This window comes from Haemorhous mexicanus, chromosome 7, assembly GCF_027477595.1.
Source record: "Haemorhous mexicanus isolate bHaeMex1 chromosome 7, bHaeMex1.pri, whole genome shotgun sequence".
NCBI lineage: Eukaryota > Metazoa > Chordata > Aves > Passeriformes > Fringillidae > Haemorhous > Haemorhous mexicanus.
Genome location: NC_082347.1, coordinates 22,151,353 through 22,168,543, shown reverse-complemented (window position 1 = coordinate 22,168,543; position 17,191 = coordinate 22,151,353). Strand labels below are relative to the sequence as shown.

The following is a 17,191-nucleotide window of genomic DNA, read 5'->3' as shown; positions in this document are numbered from 1 at the left end:
CCAGCGGCCAACACTTAAACCACTTTGTACTTCCAACCACCATATTCACCAGGCAAAGGCTCTGCCATCTCACCTCACCCAGACTCAAGTCTGACTTAACTGTCAAAAGAAAAACAGAGCTGTTCAAATACAACAGCATTTAAGCCTTCTGTCAACAGAATAGCAGAGCTCTCCCTGAAACAGGCTAAGTAGAGTTTTTCTGATCTACAGGATAGCAAAACTGAGGAAGAGAACACAAGCTTGGACACTCACCATGTCAGCAGCAGAACTGGATATGTGAGGACACAGGAACAGAGTTCACAGGTTCTAACCATTGCCTGTTTGTCTCTGGAACACTGTTTTGTGTCCAACCAGAGCATTCCCCTAATTTTCTGCCTCCCATGGAACACAGGCCATGTTCTCTGAGGTTCCTGGCATAGAACAGTGCTGGGACTGTGATGCTCTCAGAGTTGTATTATCCTATATCACCACAAACATTAAATATCCAACATTCAATATAGGTCACCTCAAGTGTTTACCAAAGGGAAAAGGCAGATTTTGATGAAAAAAATAACTTCCCACTAAAAATGACAGTTCCTTCCTTTTTCTTCCTAGCACCTTCTCTCCTATTCCACCTCACCCTCAGTTTTAATAGTTTCCCTACCGAAGAACATCCCACACTGAACCACAAAATTTAGAAGAAAATTTTCTGCAACAAGAAGATTAATACCTTCTTACCTAGAAGAGCACAAGTAGTTCTAATAAAATGAGATTTCAGAGGTTATCAGAGCCATCTTTTCCCATTTTCAATGGCAGCTGGATGACAGTTTTCTGTCTCTTTCGCTGCCTTTCTTGTCTTCTCTGCAGGACTCAAGCTAATAAAGCTTCCCATTAATGAAATGACTATGCCAAGGTACTGGCAGATGGTCCTATGTTCCAAGCACATCTTCCCATTCCCTCCCTCCCAGAAGTCCTAATCTATACACAGTGTAATCGCCACAAAAACATATGCTCCCTGACAGAGAGCTTCCCTCCCATTAACTCTGTACTCCAGGGGATTGCCCCTGAAACCTCAGTGACACAAAGCAACTCCCTTCGTACTCAAGTCTCAGTTTCCTATATGCCTGAATACACATTCAGCAGGTCATGGCTGAAGTACCTGTACAAGGCTTAAAATTCATATTAATCTGTCCGTGATACTGCCCATAGCCTAGTCTATTTCTAAGTAAAATGTACATTAAAAAAAAGTATGGATTTGTGTAAGTAATATATAGCTGATATTTCTTATGTGCAACACTTTGTTACTGCTTTACTTACAGGTTCCTAATAACAGTGCATGAACCTTTCTCAAAGACAAAAGCCATAAAGGGTAATTTATTACATTGGTTACCAGGAAATCTCTTGAGCAACACTTTCACTTAAATGCTGAGTCAGTTACTAATTGGGTATCTCATATATCTTAAAATAATCTGTTTGTTTCATCTGCTGGCTCCCTCTCCCCCATCAATTTAATCAGATTGTTGTGATTGATGAATTCATTAATATGGTCATTGTATCCTGAGAGCAGAGCAACTTGAACAGAGAAAGCCTCAGGAAGGAAGAGCAAATATCTCCCTTTTACACACACAGATAGCTTCATGCAGAGGAACAAAAAAATGCTATCAGTTTCCCAGCTGTGTGCAGGGCTGCAAGAAAGATACTTCTAGACACTTCAGATCACTGTGGCTAGCTCTGCAGGAGTCCCTAAGAGAAGATGAGAGATATGATAGGAACAGACAGGTCACCATAATATGAAGGGTTGTTTTAGCTCTCAAAATTGACTCCAAACCTTCTGAAACATCATTTCTTTACAAAGGAAGTGAAGTTTTTTATTGAGACTTCTTCTCTGCATTTAATCCCAACAGTACTGAATAACTTTTCCACATGCCAGACAGGGAAAAACCCCTAACAGAAAGTAGAAAAGATTCCCTTTAATCTTTGCTGCCTCCTTTTCAACTTCAAGTTGAAAGTCTTCAAAGTAAGACCTTTTCTCATACCTCCTAACACCTCAAGTCACTGATTGTCCTAGGGAATAACTTCAGCTTAGTAACTCCAAAACTATCTACCTTACAAAAGGTGAAAGAGTTAAAAAGCTTGTTCATTTTCAAGTGAAAAAAAACCCAAATATGTCTAATGCAGGCAAAGTGGACAAGAAAAAAAACAGGGAGTTAGCCAGGAGAAAAATAAGATAATTATGTTTCAGTATCTACCGTCATTCAAAAAATAAGGAAGCCAAAACACTTCAATAGCACATTTCCCCAGTCTTCCCAAAAACTACAGGAAAGGGGAAAAGGTAAAGAATTTGGCACTTACCAGGAAAACCAGTAACTACAGAAAAGCATGCAAGAGCACTGCTCAAGTTCCCAGGAGCCATCACGTCAGGAGCTGAGGAAGATGATATAAATGACCTCTACCTGTGTGCTTACTAGATGTCTGAAACTGTATTCACTCTCCCTTGAGCTGTAACTTTATATCTTTCTAAAAACTTCATAAACCAGATGAAAAGCATGTATCTTAAAAACACCATAAGACACCAAATTTCTAATGAAGAAATCGAGACTCTACCTTCTGCTCTCTGTCAGAGCAACAACCAAGGTGACACTGAGCATTTGAAGATCAAAAAGGCTCTCAGTGAGCATTTCTTAAGTGAAGAATTTGGATGAGGATTACTTTGGGAGGATAGCCAGTCTGATAAACAGCAGCAAGCAAACAGGAAAAGCTACTTGTTGCAGGCAGAAATGCACAATAGGCTTCCAGAAACTAACCGAAACTAACCACACCATACATAATTAAAGCAATTCATTACAGTTACATGGCTTCACACATTTGGAAATGCATTTTCCCATTCTTAGTCTGGGAGAAGCATGCTTATTCACGGAAACCGAAAGGGAATGCGTAGTAAACAGTTTTGAAAAATTCTAGAACAACGTGTGAGAATGGAACATTTGATATGGCATTATCTTGCAAATGTCTCCAGATTCCTCTCTGGTCACTGTGTGGGCAGCACATTCCCAGGACAGAGAGCAGGGTAGGCGGGAGAAAGGGGACTGTAAAACTATTCATGAACAGAATTTCATCTTTACCCGCTGAGGCTCACTAGGGACCTAGTGGAGCTGTCGGGAGGAGGGAGGGAAAGGGTTGTTTCCCTCAGGAAGCGAGGGCACAGGGGCCTGCACGCAGAGCCTGACACCCCTGCCTTGGAGGAGGCCGAGCCAGGAGGGCACAGCCCCCGCCGCTCCCTGCCCACAGAGCCTTCCATTGCTCTGCCTGGGGCCCTCCGCAATCACTTCTGGATGTGCCAAGCGCCATCCTTCAAGAGGAAAGTCAATCCATCACAGTGCAGCTCTTACAAAACAGCCAGCCCTTTCCCCATCCCCCGCACAAATAAAAAAGTAAAAGTCTCATCACCTAGACTTCCCCTGACCCCAGCAAAGCTCAGGGATGCGGGGAACAGCTCCCTGAGGCAGACGAACTGAAGAGGGCAGGGGAGACCCTGCTTGCTGCTGTGCTGACAAACGAGGTCTACAGCACCCAATGCCTGCAGAATCAGGTCTCACACATATTTATCACTCACCTTGCTGCTGCAAGCACTGGGGCCATCCTACATCTTCCTGCTACAGGAAACATCAGAAAGTGCCCCAGCACACAGCCCATTAATTTTGACTGCTTAGAATGCTGGTAGAAATAGAAAATACAGACTTCGCACTCTCTAGGGAAGGACTCTGCCCAGTATTTTGCTTCCAAGCATCTTCTGCCAGCAGATCCTTCTTTCCCCCACTGATCAGTGCCCTCTGTGGCACAGGACAGCTCTATAACCAAGGCAACGTGAGAAAGCAAGGTCTGTCTGGGGCTCTGAACACGAGGACAGATTTTGAAGCTGTGGGATGAAATAACATGCAATTGCTGACAAGTGGATGATAAGCCCTGAGTATGTAGCAGACAGCTACTAGTACAGGCTGCCTATGGACAGAACAGCACTGAATAGTGCCCACAAGGTAGGGGGGCAAAGGAAAAGGTGGGGGAAACACAGCTGGAGAATCCTGCTAACTGGTTTATCTGCACAACCCATCATTACTCCAGGCATCCCTCACAGCTGAGGGACATGGCAATCAAAGTCTGTGAAACAGCCCTGGCCCCTTTAAAAATGTTCTCCTTGTGAGAGACAGAAGATGCATTCATACATGGTAGACTGCAAAAATGGTAAAAGTGAGTGTTTGGGGTCTTTTGAGTTCAGGGTTAATTTCTGTCCCATTTTTAGACCAGTAACATCTGGGGCTCAAGAGGCTGATGTAGGATGAAGAATGATATAAAAGAGAGAAAATTACTCTGCCACGCAAGAAGAGAACGATCTAACAAGCAGAACTGAAATGCAATAGAATGACAGAAGTCAACAGGCTGCAATCACAGTGGGCTACAAACCAGAATACATCACACTAAAGAGGTAGGAAAAGATTTGTCATATGCAGCGGATTACAGAGAGTCTAATAAAAACGTTTTCTATTAGGAGAAAAACAGAATCTAATTCACATGGAAACAACTTTCATATCATACAAATCGTGGTACAAAATACAGAACAGAAATTCAGAAAGAATGGCACATAATGCTAATGTAAAACAAGCTGTTCGATAAAATCATAATACTGATGACAGAAAATACAACTATTTGAACTAATCAAACATAACAGTGGAAAAAGTTCTCAAAGATTTGAAGTCACAAATGCTGCACTCTAAACATACAGAAATGGTAGCGCAATGAGTTTTTGATTAATAGATCTGAATTCTGTAGCTTACAAATGAAGGATTTGGGCTTTTGTGCTGTATTCATGCAGCACCAAAACAGCTAGCACCTGACCTCTGGAAGACTCTATGCACTTTGGCAATACAAACAGTAATTTCATATGTACATGTATTTCTCTCAGAAGAATTTAATTATGTAGAGGAAACATGAGGACACATTATATTTAAGCAAAGTACTAAATAGTGAAAATTATAACCACTCATACTTCTTGTTGAACAGGGTCATAAATAAATCACTAGCTCAAAAAAAGAGGAAAAACCAGACACCTTAATGAAGGTCCACTGTGGGCTCGATAAAAAATGACAATAAAAATACACATTAAGTTATATTAAGATGCATAAGGAACTAAGAGATGAGTAGTACAAGAACTAACATGTGCATTCCACTGTGAAACACTGTTCAGTTCTCACCAGTTGATCCTAAAACAACAGAAGAACATTGAAGTAATGGATTGAAATTACTAATTGACGAAAACAAAGACAACCATCTAAAGTCTGTTGGGTGACTTTTTTGTTGTTGGGGTTTTGGTTTTTTTTTGTTTTATAAAATCCAACATGTGTTTAAGAAGCACATGAAAAAATCCTCAACAGTCAAGAGGAGAGGCTGGTCAGATTAAGAACTATTAATTTGGTTTCCTAATAAAAGAACAAGGGAATACATAATGCTACTCAGAGCAAAAAATGTGGGTAATTTGAGATTATATAGTTACACATCATACACAATTGTCCTGTAGTGCTTAATGTAGCATTACACTGATGTTAAGAAAATTCTAAAATATTAATATTCATGAGTAGAATATTTGAATTAGAACAATAAACACCAATCAGAAAAAAAAGAAACACATCCATTTCAAGGAAAAACATAACAGTAAACACCTAGGATAAATGTAATATAATAATTTTCTATAGAAGTTTTTTCTTAAACAGCTATCGTTGACAAAGGAGAGACTTGGAATCTTGATGGACAGAAGCTCTGATCCACTAAGGAAAATGTAAAAGACATACCAGCAGCAGTTTCATATCCAGAAAAAAACCCATAAATGATATCACTATAGCTAGACTGATAAAAAGTCTTATGAAATGTGCCACAGAAAGGCAGAAGAAAGATCTTCCGGTTTAAGCTTAGGAAAACAGACAACAGGACATACAGACAAAGCTGTAACAGAAGGTAAGATAAGAGTAATCAACAATACTGGGCCAATCTTTTCAAAATCAGGGAGGTTTTGTGTGCATTTTAAACATTTCTGGAGATTTTTTAAATACGATTTAAGGATCGAGACCCTTAAATATGAAGGACACACCACTGTTGGTCCTGCAGCAAATATGAGGAGAGAGAAAACAGAATTTTTTGTTGCGTGCCACATACTGTTTACCAGTAGTGTGGGTGGCTGATCTTGCAGGTAGTTTGTTCCATCACTTGTGGTTACTTTTCTCACCTAAAATGACTAAGCTGGCACCAAGTCTTATGGTCTCAGGGTACCTCAAGGACTGGCTGCCCCAAGAGAAAGAGTGGAAACCCCAGGGCACTTAAGGGCCACACTCCCACACACACATCCGAACATGGTGGGCAGAGCTGTGTGTTGGTGGCAAGGTCCATGACAATCCCAAGCAAGGAGAGTGACAGAACGTGTCTAAGGGTCACCCAAGCGTTCAGTTCATAGCGATAGGAGATGGAGCCAAGGACTGCACAAGACCATGGGGTCCATCCAGGAAACAAGGCTGGAGACAGGAGACAGGAACACCTACCTTGCCACTCAGACTGGTACTGAAGGCTGAAGCTTGAGCTGGAGGAACTCCCTGGACTCCTGGGAAAACAAGAGCACAAGCAGAGGCCCAGAATGAAGGTTTTCAGGCCATTGGTGCCTTCAGGGCTGATGCTTAGTTGCTTTCTGCAACCTTTGAATGCAAGAAAGGACTGAGAACATCTGAAGGAACAGACAGATGATGTGCCAAAGATCAAGGGTGGTTTATATAACACATGTCCCCATGGGAATATACAGAAAGCTACAGATCTCTCAGAGTTTTTTTTTATCCTGGGAATTTATATAAAATTACAGATATTTGAGAGCAGTTTTCTTACAAATTATGTAAACATACTTCCACCAAAGAGGGTGGGGGAGGATGGGAGGTGTAGGGACTTGGGAAATACTTCTTTCTTGCTTCACCTACACTGGAGTGCTCTTCTGTAATTGCTTGTTCAACCCATACTGGCCTCTTTAAACCAGTGCAGTCTCCACTCAACTGTATCTTAAAAGGTCTGAAGCAGCATTTTGCCTCCAGCAATCACCATCCCAAGTGTTCTAAATGCCCTTGACAATACAGGCAATACAGCTGCACACCCTTCTTCAAGGCTCTGCTACTGTCTCTCACATCCTCCTCAAACTCAGCTCAGGGAAGGGGAGCCTCACCTGCAAGAGAAGGCACTTCTGGAAGTTAGGGAAGAGTGAGGAGGTACAACATGAGCAGAAAATAACAAAACTGAAGAGAAGATAAAATCTTGTGGACTAATTCCTTCCACATGAGCAGTGCTGGGCTTGTCTCCATCGATACTGTTCTTTGAAATTTCCTCTGTTTCAGTGGCGCCAGTGCCCGCAGGGGCTGACGCGTGAAGCGCCGCTCTGTACCAGTTTCCCAGGCACAGCCATTATTACACAGCCTCTCTGCCATTTCGAATGGGACATATCCGTTCCTCGCCTTCCTGGGATCTCCTTGCTTTAAAACACTTGACAAGCACGGTTTAAAATTTAAAACCATAAAAACACACTTCTCTGCATGTTGGAGGAAAAATCCAGGCCCAAGGGTATAATTCCATACATTCAGTTAAGCCATGAAGAAAGGTACTGTGGATGCAGAAAAAAAAACAGCCTTCTGTGATTTGCTGGGGTTTGCCACATAAAACTGCAAACATTGAACTTACGATTAAAAATCACACACCTAGTTTTTTTGGACAAGTAGCTTAAAAATGTAGAAATACACAAAGTTGTTAGCAATGTTCAGCTAACAGTTACAACACACTGACCTCTACCTTAACTTACATGGCTCCAACTTCAAAGCCTGCTTAAAACTATTTAAATACTAACATTCTTAAGCATAGCAGACATACTGCACACTCAAATGGAGCCAGCATGCTGCCTGTGAAATCCAGTTTCTGTAGTTACTCCCCCTTATTTCCCAGGCTAAGTTTACCTGTTCTCCAGAGCAAGAGTTTCCTGTTACATTTCTGACTGAGAACAGTGGTGTTTCCCTGCTCTATCACCCTTGGACTACTGCTTTTTATTTCCCTGCCATGGGCTGACCCTGGCAGGATACCACATGCTCACCAAAACTGGTCTATCACTCCCCTCCTCAGCTGAACTGGGAGAGCAAATATAATGAAAGGCCCATGGGCTGAGATAAGGACAGGGAAATCACTCACCAGTTACTGTCATAGGCAAAACAGACTCGACTTGGGGAAAAAATTAGTTTCATTTATTACCGATCAAATGAGAGCTGGATAATGAAAAATAAAACCTTATCTTAAAAACACCTTCCTTCTTTCCAGGTTTCACTTTATTCCTGATTTTCCCTACATCCCCCCAGCAGTGCACAGTGAAGGGGAATGGTGGCTGCAGCCAGTGCATCACACACCACCTCTGCAGCTCCTTCCTCCTCATGGGGAGGACTCCTCACACTCTTCCCCTGCTTCAGCACAGGGTTCCCTCACTTCAGACAGTCCTCCACAAACTTCTCCAAGGTGAATCCTTCCCACCGGCTGCAGGGCAAGAACTGCTCCAGCATGGGCTCCTCCCCATGGGTCCACAGGCCCTGCCAGGAGCCTGCTCCAGCACAGGCTTCCCTTGGGGCCACAGCCTCCTTTGGACACATCCACCCCACAGCCCCACTGTGGGGCTCTCCATGGGCTGCAGGTGGATGTCTGCTCCACCACGGACCTCCATGGGCTGTGGGGGGACGGCTGCCTCACCATGGTCTTCAGTTGGGGCTGCAGTGGAATCTCCACCCCAGCAGCTGGAGCACCTCCTGCCCCTCCTTGTGCAAGGACCCTGATGTCTACAGAGCTGTTCTCTCTCACTGGCTGCAAATGCTCTCTCTCACTGGCTGCAAATGCTGCTGCACAACTTTTCTCTCTCCTTAATACCTCTGGGATAAAGGAATTACCACCATCTCTGATGGGCTCAGCCTTGGCCAGTAGCAGGTCCATCTTAGTACCAGCTGGCATTGGATCTGTCAGGCACAGGGAAAGCTTGTAATACCGTCTCACAGAAGCCAGCCCTGTAGCCCTCCCACTAGCAGAACCATGCTATGAAAACCCAATAGATTCCCTTTTTGCTAACTGCAGTGGAGACTAGCACAGAGCTTCTTTGTTTCAAGTGAGCAGCTTGCACCCTTGCCCCAGTGGCTCTGCAGGTGCCCTTCCAATAGTGGATGGGGAGGAACCAAAGGCTGCACTGAAATTCCAACGTGGCTCTCCTGCTGTACACCTGGCAGGTGTACAGAGACCCGCTGCTACGACTGACTGAGCAGCAAGGGCACCAGGGAGTCCACCTGCCTGTGCCATTATAGAGGCTCTAACACTACAGAGATTTCTTTAAATAAGAAACAGACAAGGAATCTGAAAGTATTACTGACAGAAGGACAAAACAGCACTGGAATTTTTGCAATCATTCATAAAATTAACCAAGAACAGAGCTCTTGTAAAAGCTTGTGTCTCGTAAGATGACAGCCAAGAGTAGGAAAGCCTGGTCTGCTAAAGCCCTTCAACACAGACTTTCTGGAACTTCCAGCATCTTTTCCACTGCATTTGTTACTGATTCTATGTCTTGAAGGACCCTGGAGCAAAAACACCACATCAAGAAAATTATCTGCCATCAGCAGTGATTATAAGGAAATGCCATAGTTGAAGCAATGTCAAAAAGAGTTTAACTGCTTAACTACCAAATGCTTAACATCCTTTGAGCAGAACTTTCAACCCAGCTCCTCAATCATCACTTGAAGGCTGCCATTAGTACCATTTGGATCTCCGGAACATTTTGTTGATATCTGCTGGCAAAAGAAATGTTTAGTAGCCTGAAAATTGTCCAAAGGGTAAAATCACAACAGCTCATTTCAGATGCAGCTATGAGGCTGCAAAATCAAGAGCACAATCTCAGAGCAGCAATCTTCACAAGAATGTTGTTTTGTTTTTTAAACTCTTCTCCTTTCTGTCTTTTAAGGGTCCTGGATGCAGTTATGATACTCAAACTAGGACTAATCACAATGTACCCTGTATCATTTTCCCCTTGGTCCTTCCTGCTGTGGCTCAAACATTTTTAGCTTCTCTTGAGAACCAGAGCATAGAGAGATACACTGTTCACAGAGACCTTTTATTCCAGACTGCTGGACTCTAATACACAGTCTTTTAATCAAATTATTTTTAAGACTTATGTCAAATCAAAATGTGTTAAATTCTTGGCTTCAACAAAACCAGAACTATTCTCTCCAGCCTAGAAGACATACATTGCAATGTAAAATTTTCAGAACTGACTTTTAACTAAAAGCCTTAGACCTTGTGCTTCTAAGTAATAATGTCTTCTCAAAAATATTACCCTTGAACACAGTTTTCTTTAAGGATGAAAGAAAAAGGAGGAATCTAGATTTAAAGATTGTGTGAGCACATGGGGAAATAGGTATTCTGTGCTTATAAATTAACCAGTGCTTGGCACAACTATTGCATTTTTCCATGTGTTATCTTCCCTGCCTCCGAAGGAATATATTTTAGTTCTATCAACAAAAGGTGCACACAGGAGGCTGAAATTACACATCTTGAAGTTTACACACCAGCAAAGGACTTCTGTATACTGTCACCTTCTTCACTCTACCCCCAGTGTAACTCTTAGTCTCTGAGTGAGGTCATTATCCAATAGTCTGCAACAATCTGTTCTACATTCTGGATGCTTGTAGTGAAACCTCAGAAGACCTAGGAAATAGACAGGGAGTAAAAGCTGGATATGAGAGACCACTCCACCACTAATACCCCAGATCAATTACCAATATAGATCCACTGCAATAAAAATCTCCTGTTTCTGAACCCTTTCTAAAAGCCCCCTTGAGCATGCAGTCCTAATGTACACAATGATGGGATAAAAAATGGCAGGAAGGAGATGAAGAAGAAAAAAAAATCCTAAACATAAGGAGGTTACCTAAGAAAAGGTAAATGTATTCAAATGAACGATCACAAGCACAGTAAAATCTACAGACTCAAGCAGGAATTCAGATACAGGTTTCTGGTACCTGACCATAGAATCACTGAGAAGTCTTGGCTACCTTTGTCAGCCTTCACACACAGAAGCCTGCTACAGCAAATCTTTCCATAATATCACTGGAAATATTTGAGTACTAGTTTATCTTGCAGCTTGAAGTTATACCTTCTTTTAAAACTTAGAAGAGGTACTTTGATGAGAAAGGCTAAGGCAGGAAGGGACCCCAGGCCTTGCATATAGGTTAAGTGGCTTTCCTACTGGTTTCTTGCAGAGTACTCCTGCTTGAGCACTTTCTGAGATCAGTTCAGAGCTGAAACCAGTTTTTCCTCTCTCAGACATGCTTCTATCCCCTCAACACACAGTAAAAATTATTGCCTTGGCAAGAAACTTACAATGCATCACTACAGGGTTAACTTCCTTTTACCTTCTACTACTGCACTCGAGAGCAGAGTGCTGAGCTTGGCTAAAAGCTTAAAGGCCATGAATAATATAAGAGAACTCCACTGGGAGGACCCCTAATGCCTCAGAAAGCTTCACTAGATCTCACAGTTCAGTTCTCACTTGCCATATCCTTCATTTCCTTTAAATGCTACAGTCCCAGTGTTAAATCCAACTCGAACTTGGAGCTCCAACATTTAGCACCTTCCCAGCAGTGCAGCCAGCAGCTTACAGAGGCTTCAGGATCAAAGGGGGGCCTGGAGGGCTGGGCTCTGCAGCCTCCTGGCTATGCCACCTAGCTCCTCCACCTTCTCATCCTCTTTTAATTGCTCCTCAGATTTAACTTTTGCCTTCAGCACTAGACTATTAATCCTTCATTTAAGCATAACCCCTTCATCTGCCTTTGAGTTATAGAGAAACCTAACAAAATCAAGAAATCATTTTCATATTTGGAAAATGTACTCTTTGCTTTCGAGGATGGCTGAAATCCAAGTGAAGTGTTCACCTTGTAACATAACATGGACATCAACCTTACAAAATGGCCCGTGAAACATTAAACTTGGGAAAAATTGACAATAAAATGAGTTGTGGTTACAAGAAAACCCAGACAGGTGCATGCAGGCAAGTCTGAAAGTTATCTGATGAGCCACAAACTTGATACATCACACATCTATGAAATTGCATATAGTTCATAATTGAATAATTCCAAATCAAATCAGGAAAACAGAACTCGAATTACAGGAAATACTGGGAAACTCAGGCAAATTGCTTTCAGTGTCTGCACTCAGTTATGCTATCTGTAAAATACAATCAATAAGCATTAAGGAAATGAAAAACGTAGTAGGTCTAATTCTTAAGGAGAAAAAATTAGGCAGGTACTTGTTAGGTCTCATGTGTCAGATATCTGCTTTACACTACACTGCAACTATAATCCAGTTTCCAAATACTGAAAAGGCTGGAAAATGGGAGTTGGAAAAGCACATTATAGGCAAACAATTTGAACTCAGAAAAATCCTTAGATTTGCATATGCACAATTATGATTTGTATTAGCTTCTCCTGCACACATAAACTGAAGTAACAAAATACACAAAAACAAACTGTGAGGACTAAAGGAGGAGTGTCTTAACTCAGAGCTATGAAGTAACACTGCACATGGAAAAAAATGTCCACTGGACTTCAGTGTTTGGTTAAGCCTACACAACAGGAGATTTAAGTGATGCTGTAAGTAGTCACCAAAGAATAACTGAAGGTAAAGATGAAAAATCGCAAGCCTGTGGTTCTAATTTTAAAAGAAAATGAAAGAAAAGAGGATTGAAGACCACTGATGATTCTAAGACTGGATGAAAGCATTACTTAAAAAGTAGTTTGAAGCTGTGATTTGAAGTCCTTTTAAACAGAGATCTCCAGAGGGTTAACTCAAACCTTCTTCTGCAAGCTATGGAAACTGAGCTTTGTGTTAGAAACCACTAGACAATTACACTGTGCTCAACACTAAAAACTGTAATATCAGACATCTGCTGGAATTGTAAAATATCCTCTAGCTCTTTAAAATCTATAAATTTGCTTTGGCCATTGTATTATCTAACACATTTTCCCAGTATTATACATGACTGTGTGAAACGCTTTGAAATGAAAGATGCTACACAAGTCCCAAACGTTACAGCAATACACTAACTTAATTTGGACATGCTCCAGCATCTCATGTCAAGAGTGAGCTCATGTTAGAGTGAGCTCCTTTATTGAGACATCTGCTAGGAAACCAATTTAGCCAAATCAGAGTGTGTGATAATGAGTGCTGTTTAATCAAGACAGTATTAACATAAATTTTAACTTGTGTCAAGTAGCTTAATAGCAAATTACTGAATGTTAAACAGACATGGAATTTTTTACTCTGGTCTTTTAATAAGCAAATTCTTGAGTAAACAAAAATGTACAGTTTCTTCAGTGTGCAGTCAAAAAGAGCTAGATACAACCAAAAAGAATTGAAGTGAAGCAATGCAAGCCCTGCAATCATAAACTTATTTTCAATTTTAAAACGGTTCAGTACTGGAATGCTCTTCATCTTCCAAGTAAATGTAAGATTTTTAAGAGGAGAAGTACATCCAGATGTGCTTACAATGAAAAAGTAATAAAAGGTATTTTTATTAATTTCTGGTTTTTAGATGTATATGACATTTCTGATTTGGACACTTAATCCTGAACAACTTTTAACATTTTAGATGGATAAGCATCATATGGACAAGTGCATTTCTGGCCTTAGAACTGTAAAGATAGCTATAAACAATGTGCCTTTCCAAGATAACCCAAGATCATGTGGTTTCATATACTAGCTGTTTGTTTTCCCAGTCAACATATTCACTTTCTGTTTGTCAGAGAAAAATAACAAACTTCTGGCATCCTGACTCAAAACTGTTAGGCACTAACATAACATAGTGATAGATATTGCTTAAGATATTCACTCTTAAAGGAATGGAGATGCCCAAATTCAATATTATTAATATAACTGACTTGTATGAATTTCAAATTATTCCACGATATAGTGGGTTAGTTAGTGTGTTAAAAAGCAGAACAGCACTTACAGCAAGAACATGCAGTTCCTAAGAAAGGGAAGAGAAGTAAAGGAAGAAAAAAAAAAAAGAAAAAAAATTCACAGGGAACAGCTCAGTACCACAAATTGTATGTTCTGCAGCAAAAGATGACAGCTTATTTTTTAGGACAAAGTTACTGGCAAAGAGGCAAAATAAAACAGTTGAAAAAAACCCAATTTTTTTAGGGTTGTGTTTGGCACCCATGTAAGAGGAGACTGCTTTCTAAACTGCAGAAAAAAGCCAAACTAGGCAAGAGATTGGTATCCAAGCCACATGCTTGTGTTCTCACCCACCTTTAAATGGTAAGAAAAGGGGCAGATCTGTGGAACTCTTTCATTTCAAAAATTGAAAGCTTCTTAGTCCTCCACACTGCAACAGATGTTGAGACGGCCGTGTGTACTTGTTTGAAAGGAAGTGTCTCAATACCCACAGCAAGTACCATACCCACGACATGGCAAAACATCTACATCCTACTTCAGTGGAGCAAGTGAATCTCTTCCCCACAGTGCTAGGACAAACTCTGTGACAAAGAGCAGCATTTTTAATGTGACATGCACACATGAAGAATCTATGGGCGGGGGACAGGAGAAGGAACACATGGTTTCACAGAGCACATGAACACATGCATGAAGTGGATGTGGGTTCTAAATGATTACAAGAGCACATGCAAAGGGCTACGATGACAGTCACTAATGACCCAGACTTTTCATCTGCAGAGCCCAGAAAGAGCCGTGACTTTTGAAACAATTGTATTATCAGCACTCAAGCCACAGTAAAGTAAGACTCATTACTTCCACTGTCACTTCATAATTACCCTGTCTCTGCCAAGAGTCACACTCTCCTCCATCCTACTCCTTCCACTCTTCACCTGTGCAAACCAAAATCTCAGTAGAGAACAAGAGGGCCAAGCTTTTCCACGTATCTAATTCTTAAGGCAACAGTCACCTTGAGAGGAGAAAAAAGGGAAAGTGTGCCGTTGCTGTGGAAACAGTATGAGAGCACAGAAATACTCTATCAGATCAAGCACCTCTTGGAGGACCAGGCACACCACTGAACAGTTACTGGAACTTCCCCCAGCGTGTGCAAAGGGTTAGGACAGGGAACCCAGTCAGGCTGGATGTCTCCACCATCACCCAGATTTCAGATCTGGAATAGCTTTTCAAATGTGAGTTCCTTGCTATTCCTGGTGAAAACAACTACCACTGTCTGAAGGCCCTAAACTGAGAAGTGGATAAATTGCACAGCTTTCTTAAATTCTTGAGAGATGTATTAATAGAGAATACAAGATATGGTGTTTAACAGAGAACTGCAGAAATGCCTGGGCCTGATCCAAAGGTTTACAGGCTGAATTCAAAAGCAATGCTGATGAATGGTTGAGAAGAAAATAAACCTACACCCCAGCAAAATTCTTCTGTTCCTTGTTCCCTAAGACATGAAAGAGAATAAATAGAATGCAATCGTGTGATTATAGATTACATGATAATTAACATTTAAAAATGTCTAAACTAAGACCATGTGGGTGGGTGAACATACTATCAGACTACTCTCATCTGAGTGACTGGAAGTTAAAAGCCCTCATGAGTAAACCTATAGTTTTATTCCTCTCTCCATTCTCTTTGAGGTCCCTTAACTGAGCTACTACATGAACAGCGAGACTGCAAGAGTCTAATGCAAATTAGAGAGAGCAATGTAGTTAAAAACAGTGTTAATGAGAACACCATAGACATAAAAGCCCTCTAGGTTTTCAAGAAGTGAGAAATTGCCAGGTGTCAGTATCCAAACTCCTGGTATTACCAAAGATTAGTGAAACCAGCAATCAGGAGCAATTTGATAGTCTAAACCACTGATTTTGTGAGGACATTTTAAACACCTGACAAAGAGAACAGGGAACTGGAGCAGGTTATACATTTGTTAATAAACACTGCAATGCTACCAGGCATTAATCCCCACAACTGCACCTTTCCTTCTCATCCCTGCTAAACATCCCATTTTAAAAGAAACTAGACCACTGGCAAGCTAGAATAATGATTTATTTCACAAGGGTGTTCTGAAGCTTAATTCTTGTTTGTAAAGCCCTTTGTATTGTGCCTTTCATCTACTGTGGGAACCTCACAGTATTATCAATAAGGTCTTTCCTACAGTAGAAGGGCTTTGCTAAAATAGCTATACTAGCCAATCTGCCTAGTCAAGATGTGGTTTACACAGGCAGAAGTTATTTTGACAGAACAGCTAATACCAGTTCCCGAAAAAAACATGCTAAACTAGCAGAAGCGCACTTTTGGTGGTAACTAACTGAATCTAGCATAGGATATTGCACGTCAGCTAAGGGTGATTTCTGCACAATCTTAACAAAACAGTTATGCTGAAAAATCCTGAGGGCAACAGAATTTGGAGAGTGCAAATGAAGGGTGAGTATTTACTACTTTCACACTACCAAGCATCTGTGCTCATTTATTTGTGTGAACAAGCTAGAAGCAAAGTCCTCTGTAAACAGATCCCATTAGCAGCAAATGCATATGACTTTACTATTTTATCCAAAATAATTAAAGGAATAAAGACAAAGCCTTGGTCAGATATATTCTGCCAAACAGAAAAGAACAGAGTATTAACAGCACTAGAATGAATGCCTAGAAACTACTTACACAACTGCTAAGAACAAAGACTTCGGTACAAGAAAGTAATTAATGTGCTAGTCCTTTTGAACTGTGCTGTTATTATTATTTCCCATTCAAACCCCCAGTTTTCTCACTCAAGTTTCAAACAACACTAAATATCCAACTGTTATTTTCCTAACAAAGGTGGAGAGGCACCATTATGCCAGGTTCCCAAATGACTACTTTCCATTTTTCTAGACATGCTTGGCCATATTCTGAGCTGCTTAGGGTGGTAGCCTGAAGCTACCAGCAGTAGTGCATCTGCATTTTGCCTTTCAACATTTCCTCTTCTTGCTAGAAGACTGTAGCAGACCTTATCATCTAAGGGCTTGCTTACACAGGGAAAGGCAACTTATCTGTTTCACATCTCTGGAAGGCTCTTCTCTGGTAGATACCTGTAGTTTTTTTGAAAGATGTTACTCCATATCCATGTGCAGTAGCATACAATTTTTAAACCTCC

At 41.1% G+C, this 17,191-nt stretch overlaps 1 protein-coding gene across 6 annotated transcripts in view; it reads right to left on the bottom strand.

Moving 5' to 3' along the window:
- NDST2 (N-deacetylase and N-sulfotransferase 2) overlaps positions 1 to 17,191 on the bottom strand; it is a 125,707-nt gene that overhangs the window by 61,256 nt on the left and 47,260 nt on the right. Inside the window, exon 1 of one of the 6 annotated variants that reach the window (XM_059851365.1) lies at positions 6,561 to 6,619. The exons of the other annotated variants lie outside the window; for them this stretch is intronic. The gene's annotated coding sequence lies outside the window, so the exon portion shown is untranslated. Of the gene's footprint in view, positions 1 to 6,560; positions 6,620 to 17,191 lie in introns of those variants that run through there. 6 annotated transcript variants of the gene reach the window in all.